At 45.8% G+C, this 27,826-nt stretch overlaps 1 long non-coding RNA gene and 1 pseudogene across 2 annotated transcripts in view; one reads left to right on the top strand and one right to left on the bottom strand.

Moving 5' to 3' along the window:
* LOC135056804 (uncharacterized) overlaps positions 1-27,826 on the top strand; it is a 202,369-nt gene that overhangs the window by 17,394 nt on the left and 157,149 nt on the right. For both annotated transcript variants that reach the window (XR_010244076.1, XR_010244075.1), the window contains exon 2: positions 15,821-15,865. This is a non-coding gene — a long non-coding RNA (uncharacterized LOC135056804). The remainder of the gene's footprint in view (positions 1-15,820; positions 15,866-27,826) is intronic.
* Positions 184-301, bottom strand: LOC134898206 (5S ribosomal RNA; annotated as a pseudogene).

The raw sequence follows: 27,826 nt of genomic DNA, 5'->3' as shown, positions 1-27,826 counted from the left end.
TTTTTAAAAATAACTTTTATTAGGTCGGTCTTAAAAAAAATTTCAGTTCCCCAAAGGCTCTGAGCAATTAGTGCTCAAACTGAAATCTGATTGCAAGTCTATATAACCGGCTGATACACCGGGATACAACGGGGTCCATCAGCGAGAAGGTCCTTCTTCTGTGTTAGACTCTCTATGGACTAAAATCTATAAAGCCTGGTATTTCCAGGTGGTCAACCACCAGGTACTTGCCAGGCCCAACACTGTTTCGCTTCCAAGATCGGACAAGATTGGGCATGTGCAGTGTGGTATGATTGTAGAGACCATTTTTCAATAGACCATAGTCACTGAGGTGCCAAATATGCTGGGAGCCCTTCTTGATCCAGCTGTTTTTCTAATATGAATGAGGGTGTGGAATATCATACAGCAGGGGTGTCAAAGACAAGGCCCGCGGGCCAAATCCGGCCCGCCAGACCTCGTCTGATGGCCCGCGGTGCCGCCGCCATGAAACCCCCTTCTCCCGAGTGCCCAGCTCGGGGGGGCGGGGTTTCGCGGAATGACGCGATTGCGTCGTGACGTCACGGCGCAAACGCGTCATTCAACGAAACCCCGTCGGAGGAGGGAGAAGGGAGCCGCGCAGACGAGGAGGGAGAGGCGGCTGAAGAGCGGCGAGAACCTCTTCAAATGTAAGTCAGCCCCTCTCCCTTCCTCTCTCTCTCTCTCTCTCTCCCTCCCTCCACCACTTGCCGCAATGTGTAAAATGGGGACCTGTGCCTGCCGCTATGTGTAAAATGGGGACCTGTGCCTGCCGCTATGTGTAAAATGGGGACCTGTGCCTGCCGCTATGTGTAAAATGGGGACACTTGCCAGCGTACTGTGTAAAATGGGGACCTGTGCCTGCCGCAATGTGTAAAATGGGGATACTTGCCAGCGTACTGTGTAAAATGGGGACCTGTGCCTGCCGCTATGTGTAAAATGGGGACACTTGCCAGCGTACTGTGTAAAATGGGGACCTGTGCCTGCCGCAATGTGTAAAATGGGGACCTGTGCCTGCCGCAATGTGTAAAATGGGGACACTTGCCAGCGTACTGTGTAAAATGGGGACCTGTGCCTGCCGCAATGTGTAAAATGGGGACCTGTGCCTGCCACAATGTGTAAAATGGGGACCTGTACCTGCCGCTATGTGTAAAATGGGGACCTGTACCTGCCGCTATGTGTAAAATGGGGACCTGTGCCTGCCACAATGTGTAAAATGGGGACCTGTGCCTGCCACAATGTGTAAAATGGGGACCTGTACCTGCCGCTATGTGTAAAATGGGGACCTGTGCCTGCCACAATGTGTAAAATGGGGACCTGTACCTGCCGCTATGTGTAAAATGGGGACCTGTGCCTGCCACAATGTGTAAAATGGGGACCTGTACCTGCCGCTATGTGTAAAATGGGGACCTGTGCCTGCCGCAATGTGTAAAATGGGGACCTGTGCCTGCCGCAATGTGTAAAATGGGGACCTGTGCCTGCCACAATGTGTAAAATGGGGATCTGTACCTGCCGCTATGTGTAAAATGGGGACCTGTGCCTGCCACAATGTGTAAAATGGGGACCTGTACCTGCCGCTATGTGTAAAATGGGGACCTGTGCCTGCCACAATGTGTAAAATGGGGACCTGTACCTGCCGCAATGTGTAAAATGGGGACCTGTGCACTATAAAAGGGGGCACATGGCTGGGCACTATAAAAGGGGGCACATGGCTGGGCACTTTAAAAGGGGGCAGATGGCTGGGCACATATAAGGCAGGTGGAGCGGTAAATTTTGGATATACTGACCTACAGATACAACCGGCCCTTTGATGGGGACCAAACTGCTGATGCGGCCCCCGATGAATTTGAGTTTGACACCCCTGTCATACAGTATAAAAGGGACCATCATCATTTCGTTAGTTGCCTATATGTTGGGGGTTAATTACATTTTTTTAATCATTGGTAACAGGGTACATTAATATGAATACACACTCGGGTGCCTGTGATTTTTTTAAGGATTATGAGGCACTGAGGGTATAATAGTAAAAAGGGGATAAACTTATTTAAATAAAATAGGGAGGCCAGTCTCAGCAGCGGGGATGCAGAGCAGGGAGAGCACCTCTCCAGGCTGGTGCCTACCTGCTCTGCATCCCTTTGCTGGTCAGGTAGTGCCGGGCCTGTGTTTAACGCACCCCCCCAAAGCTTGATACCTTATCTTTTCTTCTTTCAGGTTGGGTTAGGGTTCTTCGTCCAATACCATTTTTGGCAAGATGAATGAACAGCAGAAGGAGGGCAGTCCCTGTTTCCCAGCCACTAAACTTTATATAACTCTTTTTACTCCATCTAGGATGCAATCTGTAAATTTATTGACTGAAGTCAGTAATACCACTACATGAATTAAACCAACATACTAGCAGGTAATACTGTAGATGCAAAAGTATTCAAACAAAGTTATGTGATTTAACTGTAGCACCTAATACTCCCAGTTCCATTGGCTTGCATATAACGGAGCTCCCCCTTCCTTAAGCTACGGTCTGGGTGGTTCTGGTCTGGAGACTGAGGGGTAAATGCTATAAGTTTATATAAGCTATAATAAATAGAGGGGTTTGATTTAGTAAATATATCTCTAGCACCTCCACCCAAGCCTTATAAATGCAGACTCCTCAAAGTGAACTTGGGAACATTTCAGTAGGTAAATAATATTATCTTGTGATCTTCCCTTTATGTCTTCCCAAATAACATTTGTTATGCAACTTTTACCTTATATGTTATCCCAATGTTTTTGGCCTTCCCGTTCAATACACAAATAGGCAACAATTGTAAAAAGTATTAGTTTTTTGTCTGAAACTCTTCTTCTGCTCAGATCCAGGAATGGACTTGCTCACATAAAATTAGACATTGGGTGGGGTGTAATGGCGTCCAAGATCGCCAAAGGTGCGGGATTATTATTATTACATTATATTTATAAGGTGCCACAGGTGTTTCGCAGCGCCGTACAAAGGACAGTACAGGGAGACAAAACTTAACATTACAGTAGATAAATAACAAAATAGAGTACAGGTAACAAAGAGCACCACAATTCTCAAAACATAATACAGCTTAGATGTAAGTAGCGAGTGAGTGATCAGCGTAATACTAGGAGCTTGCAGCCATGGATAGAGATGAGCCTTTACTGGCAGGAAAAAAGCGGGTAAAGATGGTCGCTGAGTAGGAGAGAGCTGTGCATGAAATGTGTCGAGAAGAAGGCTTTAACAAAAAGAGGAAAGAGGGCCCTGCTGTGAGGAGCTAACAACGTAGTGGGAAGGGGTGACAGGCAGATGAAATGAGGTGTAAGCAAGCGGGAGGTAGCCTGATGGCAGGATGTAAGCAAAGCAGAGATGGTCAAGGCATGAGGCATGGGGATAGATAAGCCAGCCTCAGGACTAGGTTATGCATCGTAAGGTACACTTTGATGGATTGGTGGGTTTTTAGTGCCCGTTTGAAGCTTTGCAAGGTCGGGGAGAGTCTAATGGAGCGAGGGAGCATGTTCCACTGAAGGGGTGCAGCATGGGCAAAATCTTGAACTCGAGCATGGGAAGCAGTGACCAGGGCAGAGGAGAGGCAATGGTCATTGGCCAACTGTAGGGGGCGGGAGGGAGTATGAAGGGAGAGGAGGTTGGAGATGTAGGGAGCAGTGGAATTAGAGATGGCCTTGTATGTCAGGGTGAGGAGTTTGAAGAGGCTTTTGTAGGGGAATGGGAGCCAGTGTAGATTTTTTCAAAGGGGAGTGGCAGATGTGGATCGGCGGGAGAGGAAGATAAGCCTAGCTGCGGAGTTGAGGACAGATTGGAGGGGAGAAAGTGAGGCCAGTGAGAACGTTGCAGTAGTCAAGCCGTGAGATGACCAGTGAGTGAATGATAAGTTTAGTTGCACTCTGGGAGAGAAATGACCTGATGCAAGCAATTTTGCGTAGCTGGAACTGACAGGATTGTGCCAGAGCTTGCATGTGGGGTGCTAAGGAGAGGGAGGAGTCAAGAGTGACGCCCAAGCAGCGGAGTTGGGGAACAGGGGAGATGATGGTGTTGTCAACAGTGATAGAGATATTGGTAGGGGGTGTTACTCTGGCTCAGTTTTGTCCATGTTGAGCTTCAGAGAGCACTCAAACATGCAGGAGGAGATGGCAGAGATGTAGCTGGAAACCTGAGAGAGGACAGAGGGGGACAGATCAGGAGAGGAGAGGTAGAGTTGTGTGTCATCAGAATAGAGGTGGTATTGAAGTCCAAAGGAGTTCATGAGCGCAACCAGGGAAGAGGTATACAGGGAGAACAGAAGGGGGCCAAGGACAGAATCCTGAGGGACACCAACAGGAAGGCTGGAAGGGTGTGAGGTGGTGCCGGAGACAGGCACAGAGAAGGAGCGGTTAGTGAGGTAAGAGGTAAACCAGTCAAGGACCGTGCTAGTGAGGCCAATGTTTTGGAGTGTGCGGAGGAGGAGAGGGTGATCCACGGTGTGAAAGGTCGCAGAGAGGTCTAGAAGGATAAGCAGAGGAAAGTGGCCCCTGGATTTGGCCAAAAGTAAGTCATTGGTGACTTTCACCAGGCCAGTCTCAGTGGAGAGTAGTGGGCGAAAGCCAGATTGTATGAAAACAAGGATGGAGTTGTCAGAGAGGTAACTTGTGAGGCAGCTGTAGACCAGTCGTTCAAGTATTTTGGAGGCGAATGGGAGAAGAGAGATGGGGTGGTAGCTAGTGGGTGATGAAGGGTCGAGGTTATTTTTTTTTTTAGAATAGGTGAGACCAGAGCATGTTTGAATGGTGAGGGAAAGATGCCGGTAGAGAGTGATAGGTTGAAGAGGTGAGCAAGGTGGTAACAGGCAGTGGGGGAGAGGGAGAGGAAAAGACGGGAGGGGATCCAAGGGGCAGGTTGAGAGGGGGAGGATATGAGGGAATGGACTTCCTTATCTGTAGTGGGACGGAAGGAGGACAGGGTGGGATAGATGGAGGGGAAGGATGAAGGGGCAGGGGGTCAGCAGATGGGTGACGGGAGGAGATATGAACTTGGATTTCCTCAATTTTGGAGATAAAGAAGGAGGCAAAGTCGGTGGCAGTGAGGGAGGAGGGGGGCGAAGGAGAGTGTTGAAGGTTTAAAAGAGATGATGTGGTCTGCAGGACTGAGAAGAGATGAGCACTAGGAAAAAAGATTGCTTGGCGAGGGAAAGAGCAGAGCTATATGAGGAGAGAATAAACTTGAAATGAAGGAAGTCCGCCAGAGAGTGAGATTTCCTCCAGAAGCGTTCCGCAGAGCGTGAACATTTTTGTAAGAATCATGTTACTTTGGTGTGCCAGGGTTGGGGTTTGGAGTGGCTGAGGGGGACAGAGGAGAGCAGAGATTAGGGAAGAGTTATAGGAGGCTGCCTGGTTGGGACAGGTCATAGTGGAAAGAGGAGGGAGGACAGGATAGCGCGGTCAAGAGACCCGAGATTGTAATACCAATTAGGGGTGGTAGATCACTGCCACAATGAGGTGAATGGGGTAGAAGAGGCGGATAGTGTGACCTCAAAGGTGGAGAAGGTGAGGGAGAGCCCAGGTAGGATGACATTTAAGGTGCAGTTTGGGGAGAGAAGGATGCCCACTTCTCCACACTGGCAGTCATCAGGTCTGACCGAGTGGGTGAAGGAGAGGCCTGCATAGAAGAGGGCAGCAGGGGAGGTGGTGACAGAGGAAAGCCAGGTTTCAGTGATGGTTAAGAGTAGGAGATGAAGAGGTAGTGGCTAGTTGGCAGCTTGTTGCAGATTGATCTAGTATTCCAGAGTGCACAGGAGAAAGGAAGAGAAGGGACAGGGGAGATGGGGATCAGGTTGGCTGGGTTCCGAATGCGTGTGGGTCGTCTGGAAATTGAGGGGGGGGTGGAGTGTGACCTAGCAGTGAGGATTGGTATGGGACAGGATCGAGGAGCCATGATTCTAGTGGTGTTTTGAGGAATAATATAGAATGGAGCTGGTGTATTATAGAATGGACAATGAGAAGGGGGTGTAGTAAAAGCAGACAGTGCAGACAGGAATTTTTGGGAAGTAATGGAAGGAAAGGAAGGCTGAGATTGTTATACAGTGGATGTAGGGGGTAATTCAGACCTGATTGCTGCTGTGCATTTTTTTTGTTTTTTTAAATTGCAACACACAATTGTCTACAGTGTGTCATCTGTTTCCCCTTTTATTTATACCACTTCTGCATCTAAACATTATATTTCCTTTTGTAAATAAAGTGGGTGAACCTGAAACTGAAGACGGTCATTTTTTAAGGAAAGTAAAACTAACGTGTATAAAGCGCGAGGCTACAGTAGTCTCTGCAGCATGTTACTTTTTTTGTGATTAGAAGTGTTTGTCCCTGACACAGCCGCAAAGGCCAGAAGGGCCGATGGGCCGGTCCATTCCACAGAGAGCTGGGAACGTCACGCGGAGCGCAGCTCCCGGCTCTGTTTTGTCCCCCACTCCTGCTGCGGTAGTGTCCCATTGCTAAGCAATGATTTCACGCCCCCTGACTCACGGCACGCCCCCATTTGTAATGTCCGTGCTCCGTTCTCAGCGCACTTGCCCCTGTTTGCGTGGGGTGGTAGGGCAGATATAATATGTGCAGAGAGAGTTAGATTTGGGTGGGTTATATATATTATTTCTGTGCAGGGTAGATACTGCCTGCTTTTATTTTTACACTGCAATATAGATTTCAGCTTGAACACACCCCACACAAATCTAACTCTCTCTGCACATGTTACATCTGCCCCACCTGCACTGCACATGGCTTTTCCCATAAGCTAACAAATTTGCTGCTGCGATCAGATCTGAATTAGGCCCTTCTAACTTTAGCCTAGACAATCACAGTTGCAGTTGCATACAAACATGAATTAGGCACCTGAGTTGGCAACCAATTCTGTGACCCTCCCCCGCCGCCACTCTCCCAAAACACACCTATAAGTCAGTGTATCTCTGTGCTTCTAAATAGCCATCTACCAGTCACCACCCATGAACATTGAATAAGTTTCTGAGACTGTGCATCTCAATCGGCCATGCGACTCTGTACACACTGTCGGACACATGAACTGTGCAACGTTTTAGCTACTTAGACTGGGTACACACTTGGCGATGTGCACCCGATATATCTTCCAATCTGGTAGATCGGACAATGTGGGTCATTCTGACCGTTCGCACGCAGCGGTTGCTTGCTGTGGTGCGAACGAGTCAGAACTGAGCATGCGCGGCGTGCACATTGCGCATGCGCCCCGTTCACCGGCAACAGACGTCACCAGGCAACGGAGCACCTAGTGTGAAGAAAAGACACAGCGCTGGATGGAAAGAAGATTGAGAGAGTCGGCCCGGGGCGGATACTCACTGTTGGAGGCCGTTTTCGGGAAGTGGTAAGAAGAACGCAGGCGTGTCCAGGCGAACAGAGGGAGGATATCTGACGTCAGGACCGGGGCCTTCATCGCTGGATTCGTCGCACTGGGTAAGTAGCTGCAGGGCTGGTCTTGTTTTGCAGGAACATTTTTAAGTATAGCATGGCTGCACAAGCGATCGCAGCCCTGCTATGCTAAAATACACTCCCCCATAGGCGGGGATTAGTTGATCGCAGCAAAAAGTTGCTACGTGCGATCAACTCTGAATGACCCCCATTATATCGTTCACATCGTCCAGTGTGTATTCACTATATTGTTAACAATGCGCGCTCCCACGGGTCGTTAATGATGTACAATATCTTTAGTTTTTGCCTTGAAACTTAAAGATATTGCACAAGACTAATAGGAGTCTTCTCTCCTGCATCCCGGATATCTGCGCAGAACGGGGCGCCCGTCTCACAGGCTCCGTATACGGCGCTCCAGTCCTCCGTGACTGAGATGCCGGCGCTGTTCATTTAAGGCTAATGTTAGTCGCAGCTATATGCTCGTAAGACTTAGCACCCTCAGCAGGCAATACTGTCCTTTATGTGTAAACGTTTCTGCATGCACAGCTACAGAGTAATGTGGTACACCTTGGTCTTTCCCTGCATGGACCTACTCTCCTATGATCTGAGGCTGTGCTATACAAATTGATGCGATTGTGCTTATATCCATAGGATTCTTAAGGGCTCTACACATTTAAAGATCCGCCGTCGAGCTGCCTGATGACTGATATGGCCGACAGGTGACCCGGTGGCTCCCCCCCGTCACCCTGCTCCATAGAAGTGCAGGGAAATATGGATGGGATCGTCCATATTGGCCTGCACGCACAAGCGATGGGGCACCAACGATGAACGAGCTGGCGGGGCAGCGCATCGTTCATCGCTGTTGCCTCCACACTCAAAGATATGACCGGTATCTCGTTCATTAATGAACAAGATCGTTCATATCTTTGAATGCAATCGCCCAGTGTGTAGGTCCTATAAGTCCTCATTCTTCGTTTTCAGGCACAGTATCTTATGTTGTTACATACAAATGATGTGATTCTGGTATGGCACGAATTCCTAGGTACTACTGTATATATGAGATACCTGAGTGTAAACTCTCTGGTTTTGGGACACGTAATATATACTACTATTGTAGTTTATTACTACTTATATCTGGTGGGATAAATTCTATGGGGTAAACTTACTAAGGTGGGAGATTTTTAGAACTGATGATGTTGCCCATAGCAACCAATCAGATTATATCTATTATCTGCTAGAAGCAGCTAGATAAATGGTAAGTAGAATCTGATTGGTTGAAATGGGCAACATCACCAGTTCTAAAAATCTCCCACCATAGTAAATTTACCCCTATGTGTACACTGGGTTTTCTTGACTATCTCAAATGACAGCAGGACACTAATACCATACGCTCTACAGTGGTACAGATATACAATATATTCTTTCCTTTATTCTTTATTTTCGTTGCAGCAGCATAGAGCTACAAACTGCTACAATGACTGCTAAACGGATACATTTGTTTAAAAATATCTGTTACAACTGTTTTATGTTATGAGTCATAAACTTATCAACTGGTGTTAGTTAAGAGAAACCACAAAAGCAGGATATCCGCCTTTATCAGGCCAGTTTCCTTTTCATTACCAGCAGGACACTCACTGTGTATACTGGTACGGCCGTTACTCTTACAAATGGAATTTAGGGGGTCATACCGAGTTGATCGCTAGCTGAAAATGTTCGCTGTGCAGCGATGATGCAAAAAACAAAAAAAAAGCGGCACTTCTGCACATGCGTATGTGGCGCAATGCGCACGCGCAACGTACTTTCACAACGGCCGATGTAGTTTCACACAAGTTCTAGCGAAGCTTTTCAGTCACACTGCAGACCGCAGTTTCTGGGTGAAGTGGGATCTCTGGGTGTCAACTAACCGTGTTCAGGGAGTGTTCGGAAAAACACAGGCGTGGCTGGGCGAACGCAGGGTGTGTTTGTGACGTCAAATCAGGAACGGAATGGTCTGAAGTGATCGCAAGCGCTGAGTAGGTTTTGAGCTACTCTAAAACTGCACTGTTTATTTTTGTAGCCGTTCTGCGATGGAAGCGATCGCACTATTGCAAAGCTAATATACACTGCAAGAGGGCGGCGGCTTAGCGTTTGCATGCCAGTGAAAAACTGCTAGCAAGCAATCAACTCGGAATGACCCCCTTAGCCTTTTAAACCAGAGTATATTAACACTGTTTATGTTTGAATCATTCTGCTGAGTGAGCTAGAGAATTGATGCTAATTTAGTGCAAACTCCAAGAGCTGAATATCATGTTCATGAATTAGGCGTGCTACTTGTCATTTACCAGCAGGACACCACTCATTTTCACTTGAACCGCTGCCATTCTAATGTAATTAGACTCAGCCATCTAACCAGAAGTATATTTTCAGACCTGAACGCTGTTGTGCAAAATTGCGTAGCGGACGATTATCAAATGACTGCGCATGCATATTCACCGCTATGCGCAGGTGCGAGCCCAAACTGCAACAGGATGGTGCAAAAATTATGATCGCCAGGTGATTGACAGGAAGCGGGCGTTTGGGTGTGGTAACTGGCTATTTTCTGGGGGTGTCAGGCAGAACGCAGGCGTACCCAAGTGTTTTCAGGGCGGGTGTGTGACGTCAGCTCCGGCCCCGATCTGCCTGTGTGTATCGCACTGGAGGAGTAAGTCCTGGGATACGCACAGACTGGAAAAATCATTAGATGGTGAGTGAGTTGTGAACGGATTTGCAGATGTCCGCTGTCTGGCGTTTTCACACGGCGTACGCATGCACTCGCACATTTGCACAGGGCGGGGTTTCACTCTCTATGGGCGGCGGCTATGTGATCACAGACCACAGCAAAAATGAACATCAGCGATCAGGTTTGATTCAGGCACACAGACGCCACGTTTATGAGGTCACATCTGTAAGAAAGACGTCAGAGGGAAGAGGAGGAAAGGGAAGAAGATGGGGGGGGGGGGGCGGAGATTGTCAGAGGAGGTATCAGCAGTTTTTCTAATCTTTTCATCATTACTGCAAATGGCGCAAATGTTATGTGATAATGCAATATAAATATAATACAATATATAGTCCAAATAAGAGCTTGGATGTATTCTATTGTATTTTATTAGTAGTACAATAGATCCCTTATAATAATGGCTACTCTACATTTATGCAATTTATTTTAGAAAATGTAAATTCTGTATTAAGCTGTTATCTGTATGTGTGTTTTTCTTTTTTAGCATAATTTTTACTATTTAAGTTCTGCATCTATTTTTTTTTCTTTTTTTCTATGTATGTTATGTAAACTGCAGTGTGATTTATATCATGCAGCGGCTATTGTTATTATACATCTCTGAATACATTATACCAGTGATTATATGAGTGCTACATTCTTTTTTTGTGTTTCTAGATTGGCAATAGTACAGCTCTGTAGCTGTAGTGAAAATGGTCTATTATCTCAAGACTGATATTAAGAAACGGTCACTTGCTGTGCTTACTGTTCTTAATAAATCACAGTCACTGGTCTCTCATAGGGTTACAATCGTTAGGTCGACAGCCATTAGCTCGACCACCGAAGGTCGACATGCATTATGTCGACATGAAAAAAGGGAAGTAGAGGACTGCTGCGGCCTCAGAGAGCTGCAGTAGGGAAATCTGTGGGTGATCACTCAAACACCCTAAAACACTAATGCACAAGAAATAAGAGATCCCTTCTGCGCTCATCCACAATCAACAATGTACAGTACTGAAATAATGGGGATATATTCTCAGTCAATCAGTCTATGAAGAGGTTCTGATTTCTGCCTTGGTTCTTTTCCAAATAGGAGGTGTTTATGTACGGGAGGACTTGATGCGTACCATACTCACATGGAGTCGTGATATGTCCCTCGTATAAAGGTATCTTTGAGTCCTCTGTTCTTTTCTTTCCAAATTCTCCGGAGTCAAAAGTTATTCTCCTCGTGATCAAAAAAAGAAATGGGACAGGAGAACAACTAATAGTGAAGTAAGTCCGTATAGGCGGGAGGTCACTGGATGAAGATGCGTGAAAGGATGTGGTAAGTGTAGCTTTAAAGGTTAATGATCCGAAATTTTCATCCTCTCTACAGGTGAAGGTGCAAGAGTGGAGGTATTCAGAGTAAATGGTAGTTTAACGCGTACCGTACTCACGTCAAATCACGGTTGTTACTGCATATAAAGGTATCTTTGATCCCTCGTTCCCCCTTCTTCCTCTCCTTATTCCAGAGACGATACTGGACCGATGATTCTTATTCTCGGCGACAAGGAAAAAGAGACACGGGGACGACTGATAGTGTAGTATGTTGGTAACACGTAACCATATAAAACTTTCTTATAGTGGAAAGTGATCTCTAGATTATTCTGATAACTTGGTGCATACCATACTCACATCCATAAGAGGAGGGAAAAAGTGCATAAAGGTATCTTTACTTGCACTGGTGTCTATTGAGACCTGGTGTTGTTACTTAAAATCATTCATACTTCAATACGACAGATGATCTGTGAAAAAATAGGCGTACCTCACTCACACTTTATAGTGTTGAGACCTGTGTGTAAAGGTATCTTTGGAGTGGTCCTGGATGTACCGAATCCCCAGTTCTCTCGTATTGAGCGGTGTACGTATGGGTAGAGAGACCGAGTGTCAATAATTCCAAATTGAAGTGATTGACACACAATATTTATTAAATACACAAAAATATCAAACAGAAGCTGGCAGTGAACCCATGGTCAAAACAGGGGAGGTTTTTGCCAAGATGAGTAAAGATGTAAAAAAGTCCGGACTATCCTCACCTTAGCTAATACCGTCCTGGTTAATCACCAATGGTCCTGGCCCTCACACCACTCAATACGAGAGAACTTTGGATTCGGTACATCCAGGACCACTCCAAAGATACCTTTACACACAGGTCTAAACACTATAAAGTGTGAGTGAGGTACGCCTATTTTTTCACAGATCATCTGTCGTATTGAAGTATGAATGATTTTAAGTAACAACACCAGGTCTCAATAGACACCAGTGCAAGTAAAGATACCTTTATGCACTTTTTCCCTCCTCTTATGGATGTGAGTATGGTATGCACCAAGTTATCAGAATAATCTAGAGATCACTTTCCACTATAAGAAAGTTATATATGGTTACGTGTTACCAACATACTACACTATCAGTCGTCCCCGTGTCTCTTTTTCCTTGTCGCCGAGAATAAGAATCATCGGTCCAGTATAGTCTCTGGAATAAGGAGAGGAAGAAGGGGGAACGAGGGATCAAAGATACCTTTATATGCAGTAACAACCGTGATTTGACGTGAGTACGGTACGCGTTAAACTACCATTTACTCTGAATACCTCCACTCTTGCACCTTCACCTGTAGAGAGGATGAAAATTTCGGATCATTAACCTTTAAAGCTACACTTACCACATCCTTTCACGCATCTTCATCCAGTGACCTCCCGCCTATACGGACTTACTTCACTATTAGTTGTTCTCCTGTCCCATTTCTTTTTTTGATCACGAGGAGAATAACTTTTCACTCCGGAGGATTTGGAAAGAAAAGAACAGAGGACTCAAAGATACCTTTATACGAGGGACATATCATGACTCCATGTGAGTATGGTACGCATCAAGTCCTCCCGTACATAAACACCTCCTATTTGGAAAAGAACCAAGGCAGAAATCAGAACCTCTTCATAGACTGATTGACTGAGAATATATCCCCATTATTTCAGTACTGTACATTGTTGATTGTGGATGAGCGCAGAAGGGATCTCTTATTTCTTGTGCATTATGTCGACATGGTGAATATGTCGGCATGGTCATTAGGTCAATGGGTCAAAAGGTCGACATGAGTTTTTCACTTTTTTTTTCTTTTAATGTTTTGGATTTTTTCATACTTAATGATCCACGTGGACTACGATTGGAATGGTAACCTGTGCCGAGTGAAGCGAGGCACCTTGCCCGAAGCATGGTGCATGAAACGAGCCATGCGAAGGGACACAGAACACTAATTGGGGTTCCCCAGTCCCTTTACGAAGAAAACAACGCCAAAAACAGTCAAAAAACCCATGTCAACCTTTTGACCTGTCGACCTAATACATGTCGACCTAATGGCCATCTTGACCTATTGTCCCTGTCGACCTAATGCATGTCGACCTTCCATGGTTGACCTAATGACTGTAGACTTAAGTTGTGTCTATCCAACGACCCATACCCCTCTCATCTTGTTATAAAGGGATGTCTGAGCACTTTGTGAATTGAGCTCCCATTAGCCATCATGTTACTGCGCAGTACACATTCAGGAGGTGGGCTGCAGGGGGTGGGCTGCAGTGGGTGGGCTGACCGTCAGACAGCATTGATAGTTTCATAAATAAATTATTTGGGTGGTATTCAATTCCTGCTGCCGGGTGTGATAATCATTTTCAGTTCACTACCCGTGGGATAGCGCGGGTGCCCGGGTTTTTACACAGCTAAACCGGATTACTATGGGCGCGATATGTGTGATAACGCGGATCGCTTTAGAATGGAGATTGGGTGTGATATATAATTTGAACACCACCCTTTGAGTTGCAGATTAGCTGGTAGAGCCCGTGCGATGTCCTGTGTATGCATGGGAGACTGATCACTATTTATTATTATTATTATTATTATTAATAATTTATTTATTTATTATTATTATCATGATCCAGGCTATTTCAAGTAGGAATAGGCCTGTTAATAAGTAGTGTGATATCAAGAATCTGATCGAAGAATCAATATACCGATGTATGATACCAGTTAACTAAGTTTCTTTGCAGGTGAAATGGTAGAAACTTAAATGACCCGCTGGTATTTTATTATAGCCCATTTTACATCTGACGGGCATAATTGCAAATGAAATTGGATTGATAAATAACATGCATTTTCTAATGTTGTATGTATAAATCCTTTGTGACAAGTAATTCAAAAGTCTGTGCTATGTGGGGTGGTCTTCTGTTTGCCGGCGGTCAGGATTCTGGCGCCGGTATGCTGGGCATCGGGAACCCAGCCGCCGGCATACCCTACTACACCCGCTATGTGAAAGGTGACATTCATCATTGCTCTTCCTCTGAGCTCATAAAATCTGTCCAGGTCTGTATATTTATAGTCCGCTATCTATTGGACAGAGGACCACTAATCTTAAAATGTAACTTTTATTTCTTTCACTTTAAAATGTCTGCGAAAGATAGTGCAAGTGAAAAAATATGTGAACCAATTAAAGGTGAATAAAAATGCCTAACCACTGTTATTACAATTGTTTCTCTTTATTTCAAGAGTTTCAACTGTTATAATAACAATTGTTGCTGGAATAACTCCTTGCAATGTTGAATCAGATACAATTGTATATATTGGAGTTATTTTGCCTGCAATTAAATATGCAATGACTATTCCTCTATGTCTCCTTTTCAGTATATAAATATTCTCTGTGCTGGCAGTGTACGCACCACTGCACAATTGTGCACCTTCAATGTGTTAAATTATATGTGAGACCTATATCACAATAGTCTGAATCAGTGGCGTAACTAGGTGTGTGCCTGGCACATATTGCAGTTGCCCTAAGGGCGTAACGACGCCCATTCCCTAAAGTCAGCGGCTTGTAATGCGTCAAATTGACACAGCCGCCTGTGCCAGAGGACGAGAGGAGCAGCGGAAAAGGAGGAAGGGGGAGCAATCTGCAGCTGTCCCTCTCCTTCCACAAAGGCCGTCCGCCGCTGCTGTGAATGCCGGGAAGCGCTTCCCTCATCGCAGCATTCACAGCGGTGGCGGACAGCCAATGCAGAAGGAGAGGGACTGCTGTTACAGCAATTACTGTACGGCGCGCTGCTGCGGCTCCCTCCTCCCCCTCCCTCCTCCTCCTTCTCCCCTGCCTCCGGAGCTGCCAACACTGAGGAGCCTGACTGCCTGAGTCAGCAGAGAGATGGTAACTATCATCTATTCTATCTGTCTGTCTGTCTAACCTAGTGTGTAAAAAGGGGATGCTGCCTGCCGTAATGTGTAAAAACGGGACGCTGTCTGCCATAATGTGTAAAAAGGGGGACGCTGTCTGCCATAATGTGTAAAAGGGGCTCTCCCTGGTGTAGTGGCGCTACTGTGCGGCGTAGTATAAATAATGGAGACTACTATAATATTGTAACCCCACCTTGTTCCTAGATGTGGGCCACTAATATGTGTTTGTGCCTCCACCCAAGCTATTTTATTGCAGTAATGCAATTAGGCTGCTTAGGAAACTTATTAGTTTAGTTATTAAATAATGAAATGGGGCTTAATCAATGTTATTACTATAATATCTCTCTCTCTCTCTCTCTCTCTCTCTCTCTATATATATATATATTTACTTTACCTTACCCATTTATCCTTTCTTCTGTATAGATTCCTCAAGTCCACGTTATATACTATTATCCAGTCTATTTAATGGTAAGTATATAGTTTTATTACATTCCCTATACTCAGAAGCATAAATCCAAATATTTAGATAACAGTCACTTTTCTTATCCTTTGCTATATTCCCCAGTACCTATACATATAAATACTGCATGCAATACACAAAATTTGTTATTAACCTTGCTTATTGAGTTACCCAGGTACTCTTTAAGACTGAAAAACTTTGCGCAATTTGGGCCCATACAGTTAAACAGTTGAATAGCAGTATAATGTTCCTGTGCTTATCTTCTGTCCATAAATATGAAAACTCCTTAGTTCCTTTGAGACTAATGCCAAATGTTACTTTAGTTTCAGTTTGTAAATAACTTTCAGCTGCAGTGGTCAGGGTAAAGTTACATTTGTATCCACTCATATGCAGTAGACTAACATCTCACTATATAAATAGTGCTGATAACAGGGCCAGTTATTTGCTTGGTGAGAATTATTAACTGTTACTCCAGTGTCAGATTGCAACTAAGTCTTTCAACCTGAAATGTTTAAACATTTGTGTCCACTTGAGATATTTAAGTTACTTGTGTCAGACCTAGAACTCCAATTGTATCAGCCAGTTTCTGTGCAATCTGTTTCCTTCTATTTCTGATCCAATCCAGCGTTAAATATATATACCCCACAATAGTGAGTTACCATAAGTTTTCACTGCAACTTTCTTTCAATGTCTTTCCTTATGTACATCAAGATATTAAATTAATACTAGCCTTGTATTTTCCAATCCTTACTCATTTGCATACTCTATTTCATCTCCCTTTAATATGTATATATATATATATATATATATATATATATAATTAAAATTTCCATATCCTTTACGTTCAGTCTCAATGTTCAACCATATATGTGTTATTCTTTCCTGGTATCAGCATGCAACATAACGGCTAGTATAGGTTTGCAATATATCAACAGCTGATCTTCCTATTAATTTAATGTCACACAGGTGCAAGTCCAAATATCACTAAAGAGAGGTGTTGCTGTGTTGCTTGTTTCACTTATGTCTCACCATGCAGCACTGGTATCTGCAATAAATTAACTTAAAACCAGTGGTAGTATGCTTTAGGTGTAATTGATATAGTAGATGTAGTTTTTGTTTCACTTACACCTCCAGTGGGATAGGACCAGTCTGACCTGTCTGGCTGGGCTTCCCCGACTCTCTCCCTGCCTCTGTCCCTGGATACACTCTGAAGCTGCTGGGCTTCCTATTCTCCCTCTTTGCCTCGCCTCCTCATAAGGTGCTGCACGAAGATGCCGCAGGCGGAGGGTCTCTCTTTCTCTACCTCCGCTAACCTGACACGGTCAGGCTACTCCTTGCCCTGAAGAGGATGGCCCGTGACCAAACTGAGAGCCGACGCTTCGGTGGTAGGACACACTGTCTTAGAGCCCCAGCCGCCGCCTAGAATGTTACAGCGTTTACAGCTCTGTTAAGCGGCGGCAGCAATGAGGCTCCATCAGCATCACTACCCCAGCTCTATCTGCGCCACTCTCAGCCTTCTGCCGGCTCCAGCCAACAGTCCTGTGTGGGCTATACCCCCGAGCCTGTGCCGCCGCTGTGTTTACAGCAGTTACAGCTCTTGGCAGCGACAGACTTTAGGCAGGTAAGCGCTAACAGGAGGAACAGCAGACTGACTCGCCGCCGGCTGGGAGCGTCTTTTATACGCTCTCCTTACCGGCACGCGAGTCTCCTCTCTGCACACGGCCCTTCCTCTCCACCGGCACGCGAGCCACTTCTCTACACACGGCCTCTGTTTACCGGCACGCGAGTCTCCTCTCTGCACACGGCCCCTTCTTTTACCGGCACGCGAGCAAGTCTCCTTGTTCACACAACCATCTAATACTGGTGTGCAGATGCCAGCCAGCCAAATCCACATCGCCAACCCCACTACCTCCACGGGTTCTCGGTTGCAGAACTAACCAAATAAAATGGATAATATATTTACATTCTTCACACCCCACTACCTCCCATACCATATATATATATACACATGAATTAGACATATATTATCGGCTAAATGAATTAATACATATAAATAGTCACTACAATACCAATAAACTCACCATCAATTTTTCATGTACAGAACAATTTATATTTATGTTACAATATGTAATATGAATTGGTATTATTTTGTGGCCACATCCCTTCCCCAATGAAGCCACGCCCCTATATTTTGTGTGCACTGCCCCTATTTTGCATAGAATGGGGGGGCGATGCCCTATCTGGCACACAGCACTGTTAACGATTGACACTGGGTAATATTATATGGGTAAATCCTATTCATTGGGTGTCTCTCCTCTCTAAGGAGCGCCCGTCAGTGACCCCGCTGAGCGCGTCTCAGCGTTATCACCATAGCTGCAGCTCCCATGTCTGGGAGCTATTGTAATGCTTTCTCCGGCATTACAGTGTGTGGGGGTCATTCCGAGTTGATTGCTCGCTAGCTACTTTTTGCAGCCGTGCAAATGCATAGTCGCCACCCACAGGGGAGTGTATTTTAGCTTTGCAAGTGTGCGATCGCATGTGCAGCCGAGCAGTACAAAAACAGTTAGTACAGTTTCTAAGTAGGTCAGAACTTACTTAGCCGCTGCGATCACTTCAACCTGTCCGGTCCCGGAATTTACATCAGACACCCGCCCTGCACACGCTGGGATACGCCTGCATTTTTCCAACCTCTCCCAGAAAACGGTCAGTTGACACCCACAAACGCCTTCTTCCTGTCAATCTTCTTGCGATCGGCTGTGCGAATGGATTCTTCGTTAAATCCATCGCCCAGCAACGATCCGCTTTGTACCCGTATGATGCGCCTGCGCATTGTGGTGCATACACATGCGCAGTAGTGACCTGATCGCTGCACTGCGAAAAACTGCAGCATGAGATCAGGTCGTAATGATACTCCTTATACTCCTGGGGCCCTTGGGCAAGAGCCCACTGAGCCCATACGTAAAGACGGCCCTGAATTCATCCCCTCAAGTGTGAGAGAAACACACACTGTAATGCCAGAGAAGGCATCACAGTAGATATCACTAGTGTGAGCTCCAGTCAGGGGCGTAGCCAGAACTTTGTGGGCCCCATAGCAACTTTTTGAAGGGGCCCATCCCAATGCTTCTAGAGAGACACTTCTCTGCAGCAGCAGTTAATTATATGCCCTATAACAGTGCCCTAGTTCATTTTCTGAACCACAGCAGAGCCTTATTTAATGTTATGCTCCATAGTAGTGCCCCAGTTTTATTTAGGAATTGTAGTAGTGATTAAGTTCCCCCTATGTCACATTTCAGAGCTGCCAGTACACATTATGCCGCACAGTACCCCCAATTCACATTATGATATATAGTGCTCCCCTCATATTGTGTCTCATTACAGTGACCCGGTTCATATTATATCATTTAAAAAATGCCCTCTAGTTCATTTTATACCACACTACAATGAGCGAGTCCAGGGGTATAAGTAGCTATATTGTAGGCCCCAAGGAAAAGGTTTGACATGACCCCTATCCTACCACCCAATGGAGACAAATGTATATAACCCATGTAACTGTGACAGGGAAGGTGGCCCCTCTCAGCTCTGGGCCCCATAGCAGCTGCACTCCCTGCACCTATGGATTCTACGCCCTTGTATATAACACATGTAACTGTGACAGGGAAGGTGACCCTCCCAGCTCTGGGCCCCATGTCAGCTGCACTTCCTGCACCTATGGTAGCTACACCCTGTATATAACACATGTAACTGTGACAGGGAAGGTGGCCTCTCTCAGCTCTGGGCCCCATAGCAGCTGCACTCCCTGCACCTATGGTAGCTACACCCTGTATATAACACATGTAACTGTGACAGGGAAGGTGGCCCCTCTCAGCTCTGGGCCCCATAGCAGCTGCACTCCCTGCACCTATGGTAGCTACACCCTGTATATAACACATGTAACTGTGACAGGGAAGGTGGCCCCTCTCAGCTCTGGCCCCATAGCAGCTGCACTCCCTGAACCTATGGTAGCTACGTCCCTGTATATAACACATGTAACTGTGACAGGGAAGGTGGCCCCTCTCAGCTCTGGCCCCATAGCAGCTGCACTCCCTGCACCTATGATAGCTACACCCTGTATATAACACATGTAACTGTGACAGGGAAGGTGGCTACTCTCTGCTCAGGCTCCATAGCAGCTGCACCCCCTGCACCTATGGTAGCTACACCCTGTATATAACACATGTAACTGTGACAGGGAAGGTGGCCCCTCTCAGCTCTGGGCCCCATAGCAGCTACACTACCTGTACCTATGGTAGCTACACCCTGTATATAAGACATGTAACTGTGACAGGGAAGGTGGTCCCTCTCAGCTCTTGGACCCATAGCATCTGCACTCCCTGCACCTATGGTAGCTACACCCTGTATATAACACATGTAACTGTGACAGGGAAGGTGGTCCCTCTCAGCTCTGGGACCCATAGCATCTGCACTCCCTGCACCTATGGTAGCTACACCCTGTATATAACACATGTAACTGTGACAGGGAAGGTGGCCACTCTCAGCTCTGGCCCCCATAGCAGCTGCACTCCCTGCACCTATGGTAGCTACACCCTGTATATAACACATGTAACTGTGACAGGGAAGGTGGCCCCTCTCAGCTCTGGCCCCATAGCAGCTGCACTCCCTGCACCTATGGTAGCTACACCCTGTATATAACACATGTAACTGTGACAGGGAAGGTGGCCCCTCTCAGCTCTGGGCCCCATAGCAGCTGCACTCCCTGCACCTATGGTAGCTACACCCTGTATATAACACATGTAACTGTGACAGGGAAGGTGGCCCCTCTCAGCTCTGGGCCCCATAGCAGCTGCACTCCCTGCACCTATGGTAGCTACACCCTGTATATAACACATGTAACTGTGACAGGGAAGGTGGCCACTCTCAGCTCTGGGCTCCATGTCAGCTGCACTTCCTGCACCTATGGTAGCTACACCCTTGTATATAACACATGTAACTGTGACAGGGAAGGTGGCCCCTCTCAGCTCTAGGCCCCATATCAGCTGCACTCCCTGCACCTATGGTAGCTACACCCTGTATATAACACATGTAACTGTGACAGGGAAGGTGGCCCCTCTCAGCTCTGGGCCCCATAGCAGCTGCACTCCCTGCACCTATGGTAGCTACACCCTGTATATAACACATGTAACTGTGACAGGGAAGGTGGCCCCTCTCAGCTCTGGGCCCCATAGCAGCTGCACTCCCTGCACCTATGGTAGCTACACCCTGTATATAACACATGTAACTGTGACAGGGAAGGTGGCCTCTCTCAGCTCTGGGCCCCATAGCAGCTGCACTCCCTGCACCTATGGTAGCTACACCCTGTATATAACACATGTAACTGTGACAGGGAAGGTGGCCCCTCTCAGCTCTGGGCATCATAGCAGCTGCACTCCCTGCACCTATGGTAGCTACACCCTGTATATAACACATGTAACTGTGACAGGGAAGGTGGCCTCTCTCAGCTCTGGGCCCCATAGCAGCTGCACTCCCTGCACCTATGGTAGCTACGCCCTTGGCTCCAGTTACGTGTGGTGGGGTGAGGCAAAGCCTTTCCTGTCATACTAACTTTTGTGCCAGAGTTTTGACTATATAAAGTAGATGAAAAATACAAATAATTTGTTAGAAACAGGAGCCGCAGCCAGTGTATGAATCACTGACGCTGGTAGAGACACGCACTGTAATGCCGGAGAAAGCATTACACGAGCTCCCAGACACGGGAGCTGCAGATATGATGATAGCGCTGAGACGCGCTTAGCGGGGTCACTGACGGGCACGCCTTAGAGAGGAGAGACACCTGGTGAATAGGATTTACCCATATAATACCCAGTGTCAATCGTTAACAGTAGATTGGAACACTCTGATGAATGTATGGAAACATTGTGGACCTGACATAGAATCATTAATTCTTGTTACAATGTTTAAATCAACATAATTATAAACTTCTGTATCCCTTGGGGACTGGGACCCTGTACCCTGCCATATTACTGATTAGCATAGTCTCTGAAAAGGGACATAACGAGTTAATATAATACATACATGAGATAGGGATCCTATCACACATCGTCATAACAGCTGAATTATTGGGATGACACTATAAGAGATATGGGTGTGGTATGGAAGGTAGATAGTAACTAGGTCGACCACTATTGGTCAACCGTAACTAGGTCGACAAGTCAAAAGGTCGACATGAGTTTTTTTTAAGGGTTTTTTGTGTAGTTTTCTTCGTAGAGTGACCGGGAACCCCAATTAATGCACCGTGTCCCCTCGCTTTGCTCGCCATGCTTCGGGCAACGTGCCTCACTCCGCTGCGCTTGGCACAGGTTACTATTCCCAATTGTAGTCCACGTGGATCGTTAAGTATGAAAAGGTTCAAAAAATGAAAAAAAAATGGTGAAAAACTCATGTCGACCTTTTGGTCTGTCGACCTAGAACCTGTCAACCTAGAAACCCTGTCGGCCTAGTTACTGTCGACCTAGAGACCGGATCCCAAGACATATGCAAGTAGCAGCCCAAATAAGGACTGCAGAATCACTATATTAACGAACTGCATTTAATTAAATACAATAGTGCTCTTCAATTCACAGTGACTTCATGTTAGAAAGACGAGAGTCCCCAGTGTCTTTGGTATATTAAACATAAGCTATTCAGACTATTGTGATATAGGTCTCACATACAATTTAACTCATTGAAGGTGCACGATTGTGCAGTGGTGCGCACACTGCCAGCACTGACAGTATATTTATATACTGAAAAGGAGACCTAAAGGAATAGGCATTGCATATTTAATTGCGGGCAAAATAACTCCAATAGATACAATTGTATCTGATTCAACATTGCAAGGAGTTATTCCAGCAACAATTGCTGTTATAACAGTTGAAACACTTGAAATAAAGAGAAACAATTGTAATAACAGGGGTTAGGCATTTTTATTACCTTTTAATTTGTTCACATATTTTTTCACTTGCACTATATTTCAGACAATTTAAAGTGAAAGAAATAAAAGTTACATTTTAAGATTAGTGGTCATCTATCCAATAGATAGCTGACTAAGTAAATTTAGAAGTACATCTGACAGAGTGTGCCCATAACAGGGAATACTTCCTTTTTTTTGGGTCATGACATGCGTAACTATTAAGTTTGTTTAACTTTCAGGAAGAAAAAGCAATACCTTAGATACACAAATGTTCAGGCTGCTGCGACCGCTAAGCTTGTGTGTGTAAACCCCTATGAAATGCGTACACATTGCGTAAGCACAAAGTAGCTACACATGCGGCGGAATACACTTTATAACCCCTAACAGGAAAGGAATACGACAACAATTGTATATGTATACACCAATATATGTAACGTGCGAGTATGCACAAGCACGCCAGAACAAGCACCCGCACGGAGGCCACTCTGTGTGGTGTTTGCACTTGATTCGTGTGGGTCTAATATTTTCGACTTCGACAGTCCACCCTTTGGCAGTAAACAATAAGTGCCACACATAACTAATAAAACTGAAAATATTACATATACATTATATACAAAGTTCGGGTGAACGGGGGAGATTTGTAGGTGAGAAATGTATAGCCTAGTGGGATAGGAAAAAGCATGTACATATGAATTTATGTCTGAGGGGCATGTATCATCGTGCTGTATATGTTCTAAGTAAGCTTCAAGGTACTGCGAAGTATACATTAAATCCTTCTCATCCCGTATTAAGGGTCTGTACATGGGCAAACACTACTGAGCTCTGTTCAGGCAAGTGCCATTAGCCCTCACCTTTCCGACTTCTTATACCAACAAATGGGGAGCACATTTTATCTGATGATACATGGAGGGGAAATGTATGTGTATGCTATTATATGTGGATAACATCTATCGACTATGTGTGCCATTAACTGAAGATTGCAGAGATGAGGGTAAGACATATAAAAATACATTTACTTAAATTTGGGTATGTTGAAGTCTTTTCCGGTTGGATGTTTCTGGGTAGAGGGGAAAACAGAAAAATGGTGAAAGAAACAGGCCATGAAATTCATTTACAATCCTTATCACAACACTGTTTCTATGGATGGGTCATATATCAAATCTGCCGCTGTTACAACGCCCTCGCTCTGTCACGATCCGGGTATCTGGACGCCATTACTTACCCTTCAGATGCCTCCTAAGGCTGGCTCAGCGTTCCAGGACCGGATCCCATCTGTTATACTGATGTCCACATTCCTGCCTCCTCTCCTGTCATTCTGAGACGCGGTCACCGCAACGCCTGTTACATCCGGAATGGCGTCTCCCGCGGCCTCCGCCGCTGTTCCTGAGTTTCTACATGCAGAATGTCAGAGTGGTGATTACGTCAGCCGCGGCCTCCGCTGCGCCCGCGTGGTTAAATGTGCACTTATCAGTCTGGCATCTCCTGTCTCCTGTGGCCGGCGCCGCCATTACTGTTTTGATTCCCACATGGATTACAAACCAAACTTCCCTCCAAGTGTCTGCATGGGCGCAGCCATCTTGGATTCTGTCATCTGTTCATTTCCACCAATCTGCTGTCTGCATTGTTAATCTGCATAATTGCCTAGCATTTGGTTGTCAAACCTAGTTCCAGTTTGTCTCTCTCCTGTGGTTGTTTTCCAGGTTCCAGATCCTATTTCCAAACCTCCACTAAAGAGTCCCGCTCCAGCCTTCCACCTGCGGTGTAGCCTGACTCTACTATCCTTTTTGGACTCATCTGCTTCCAGCCACAGATCCACTTGCTTACAGCATCCAGCTTCCAGCAGAGGTCAGCTCTTCTTAAAGTGCCGGTACCCTTTTCTGCAGATTACCATTCACCATTGATATTATTGATATTATTATTTCACCGCTCTCAAGCTCCACACATCATTCCATATTTCATCGCTCTCAAGCTACATTTTATTATTTAACTGGTTCCAGCCAGTATTCACTCCGTGTCAACATCAGTCTGGTTTCAGCCAGTATCCACAGCAGCCGTTTTACCCACAGCAGCCCAGCTTTTCCTGGAACACCAGCTGGTACGATCCTGGGCTATTTCCATTGCTACAGTCGGGCCTGGTAAGGACTTTCCACCTAGAAGATTATTACAACTATCTCATACTACCAGAGCCCTGTGGTCCTTGCCACCCTGTAGTACCCAGGAACTGTATTATTTCCCTGCTGACTTTTATGTTTTTTTATTTGCTGCTGTGTTACGGAGTTTGTCATAATAAACATCATTGACTTTTACCCTGGTTGTCGTGGTCACGCCTTCGGGCAGTTCTTCTACATGTTACTTACATGTCTAGGGGTCTGATACAACCTCCCAGGTTCCGTTACATCTCAGCCCCTACAACTGAGGCTGCCTCCCGCCAGCTCAGGCCCTCAGGTGTGACACGCTCCTTAGACTCATCAAATTTGTCCTGTGTTTGCGCCACGTCAAAATTCGAACACATCTGAATATCAGGCCAATAATTATGACGACACCCAGGATACAGAGGAGAAACTTTCTCACACTTGCAATTACATTTTGCGCCCACTCTCCTAACCCAGAGAACCATTTGAGTGGGTTCAACCATGAGGCCCAGCCGGTCAATTCATTACCCACAGCCGTCAAGTTAAGGTTGTGCTTCCACTTGAACTCCCACTTCAACTGCAAGATCTCGTCCATCTTTTGATCATTGTGTCTTCAGTACTGTTCATAATATACGTACAGCACTTCACACCATATTGAGTTGCCAGAGTAACACAGTACCCACCTGTCACAGCCGTGACATAATTCAAGACCATCCTGTGCTGGACCAGCTCCTTCTTGTAGGCCTGTAGATCCCTGCCCGTATACCTGAAGGTGTCATCAAACATCTCAGAGATATTATCTATCAAATTCGCCAGCGCATGGATGTACCTATAATTTATAATTCCTCTGGCAGTATGGGTGATATCTAATGCGAATTTGAATCCCGGTGGATTCATGGATCAAATCAGAGGCTGTGGGCTCTGTCCTATCTGAGGTGTCTCTTGACAATGTGTTCATAATGGTGGTCATTCCGAGTTGTTCGCTCGCTGCTATTTTTAGCAGAATTGCTAATAGGCTAAAATCCAGCAGTTCTGCGCATGCATATGCACCGCAGGGCGCACTCGCTAAGTAATTTCACACAAAACTATGCTATTTTACTCACGGGCGAACAAAGCTTTTCAGTCGCTCTGTTGATCGGAGAATGATTGACAGGAAGTCGGTGTTTCTGGGTGGTAACTGAGTGTTTTCCGGGAGTGTGCTAAAAAACGGAGGTGTGCCAGCAGAAAACGCAGGAGTGGCTGGAGAAATGGGGGAGTGGCTGGCCGGATGCTGGGCGTGTTTGTGACGTCAAACCAGGACTGAGGTGATCCCAATCTTAGAGTAGGTCTGGAGCTACTCAGAAACTGCAAGGAAATACTTAATAGCAGAATTGCTAATCTTTCGTTAGCAATTCTGCTATGCTAAGATACACTCCCAGAGGGCAGCGGCTTTGCGTTTGCATTGCTGCTAAAAGTAGCGAGCGAAAAACTCGGAATGACCACCAATGTGTTTGAGTATAAGGAGTCTGAGCGTTGCGGTGAAAATCTTTCATTTTGTCGTGTGCTATGGTCATAACCTCTGGTAGTACTCTGCCAATATGACACAACCCTTCAGAGCTCGGAGTAAGCCACTTGTATGCTTTCCTTCCACATATGAAGTAGGCTTCATCTGGAAGAACATAGGGGACAAAATGCAACAAAACCATATCACATATTTTCCTTATAAAGAAACCGGTGCCCAGTTCTCTCATTTGCTCAGTACAAGTATCGAGCTGGATGATGTGGGCACAATACCCCTGCGACACTTTTCCATCCCACATGGTTTTGATCCCACATGTATACCTATACCGAAAGTACTTCCCACTTGTGGCTATCTTCAGAGTGGATAGGTACTTTAAGAATGAGTACTTTATCAGCTCTATGTGAAAAGGTCATTGTCTGGTTATTCCATGTCACTTCCCAATTTCCTGGTTTCCAGAAATTGGACACATTAAAGCACAACAGTGACCTATCTACGTGGTACTGGTGGAGCTTCAAGCTAGGGGGCCTAGATATGTTGAATTTCTTGTCCACCGGTCTTCCACCCCATAATTCGAGATCCTCATCTACTGTTAATGGGTATGGCAATAATCCCGTCTTACTGTGTCCTTGAGGTACTTGTGAGCACACCCAGCATTCTGTTTGGTTTAAGACCGTACCCACTAATGAGTGGTAATCACTCAAAGGATGTCCGCCCATGTCGATATTACGGTTTGACTGACATATCTGGATGCACCCATCTTCGACTATATTATCGCAGTGTGCACATATGCACATATGCAGTATTCATCAGATAATAACCCTTCATATTGCCTCCGAGCTATGTGACTACCAGATCTCTTACTGATACCAGCTTTGAACAAAGTGATGCGCTGATCCTGGGGTCCTCCGAATCCGTACTCTCCATCAGAACCCATTCCAGATCCTTGCTCGACATCTCGGGGGCCCTCACAAAAACAAAATGTCCTGATCAAAAACAGAGTCACAAGAAAAACCGGAACACAGTCTCTTGGTGTGGATCCATTTAGTTACGGAGCAAAAATAGAATAGGGGAAAAAAAGAAAAAGGCAGTGGGGGGTGAAAAATAAGAAAAATGTTACGACAACCGTCCTTGAGTTTGCTGCTCTCCACACTCAGATGCCATCCAACAGTCCTGCCTCTCAGCTTTCCCGGAATAGGTTCTCTAGTGATTTGAGGTTCTCTTCACCTTTCTCTTTGTCACGAGTTTTCTCCGGGTCAGCGACCTTCTTGCAGTGGGACGAGTGAACCCAAGTCTCTCTCTCGGCAACGTTTAGTGCTGTCATGCTGGTCAAAAAAACTTGATACGGCCTTCCCACCTGTCAATGAGGCAACCTGAGCGTAAATTTTTTTTG

This window comes from Pseudophryne corroboree, chromosome 3 (assembly GCF_028390025.1).
Source record: "Pseudophryne corroboree isolate aPseCor3 chromosome 3, aPseCor3.hap2, whole genome shotgun sequence".
In the NCBI taxonomy this organism is placed as follows: Eukaryota; Metazoa; Chordata; class Amphibia; order Anura; family Myobatrachidae; genus Pseudophryne; species Pseudophryne corroboree.
Note: the sequence above shows the minus strand (reverse complement) of the source record. Positions and strands in the feature narration are given on the sequence as shown.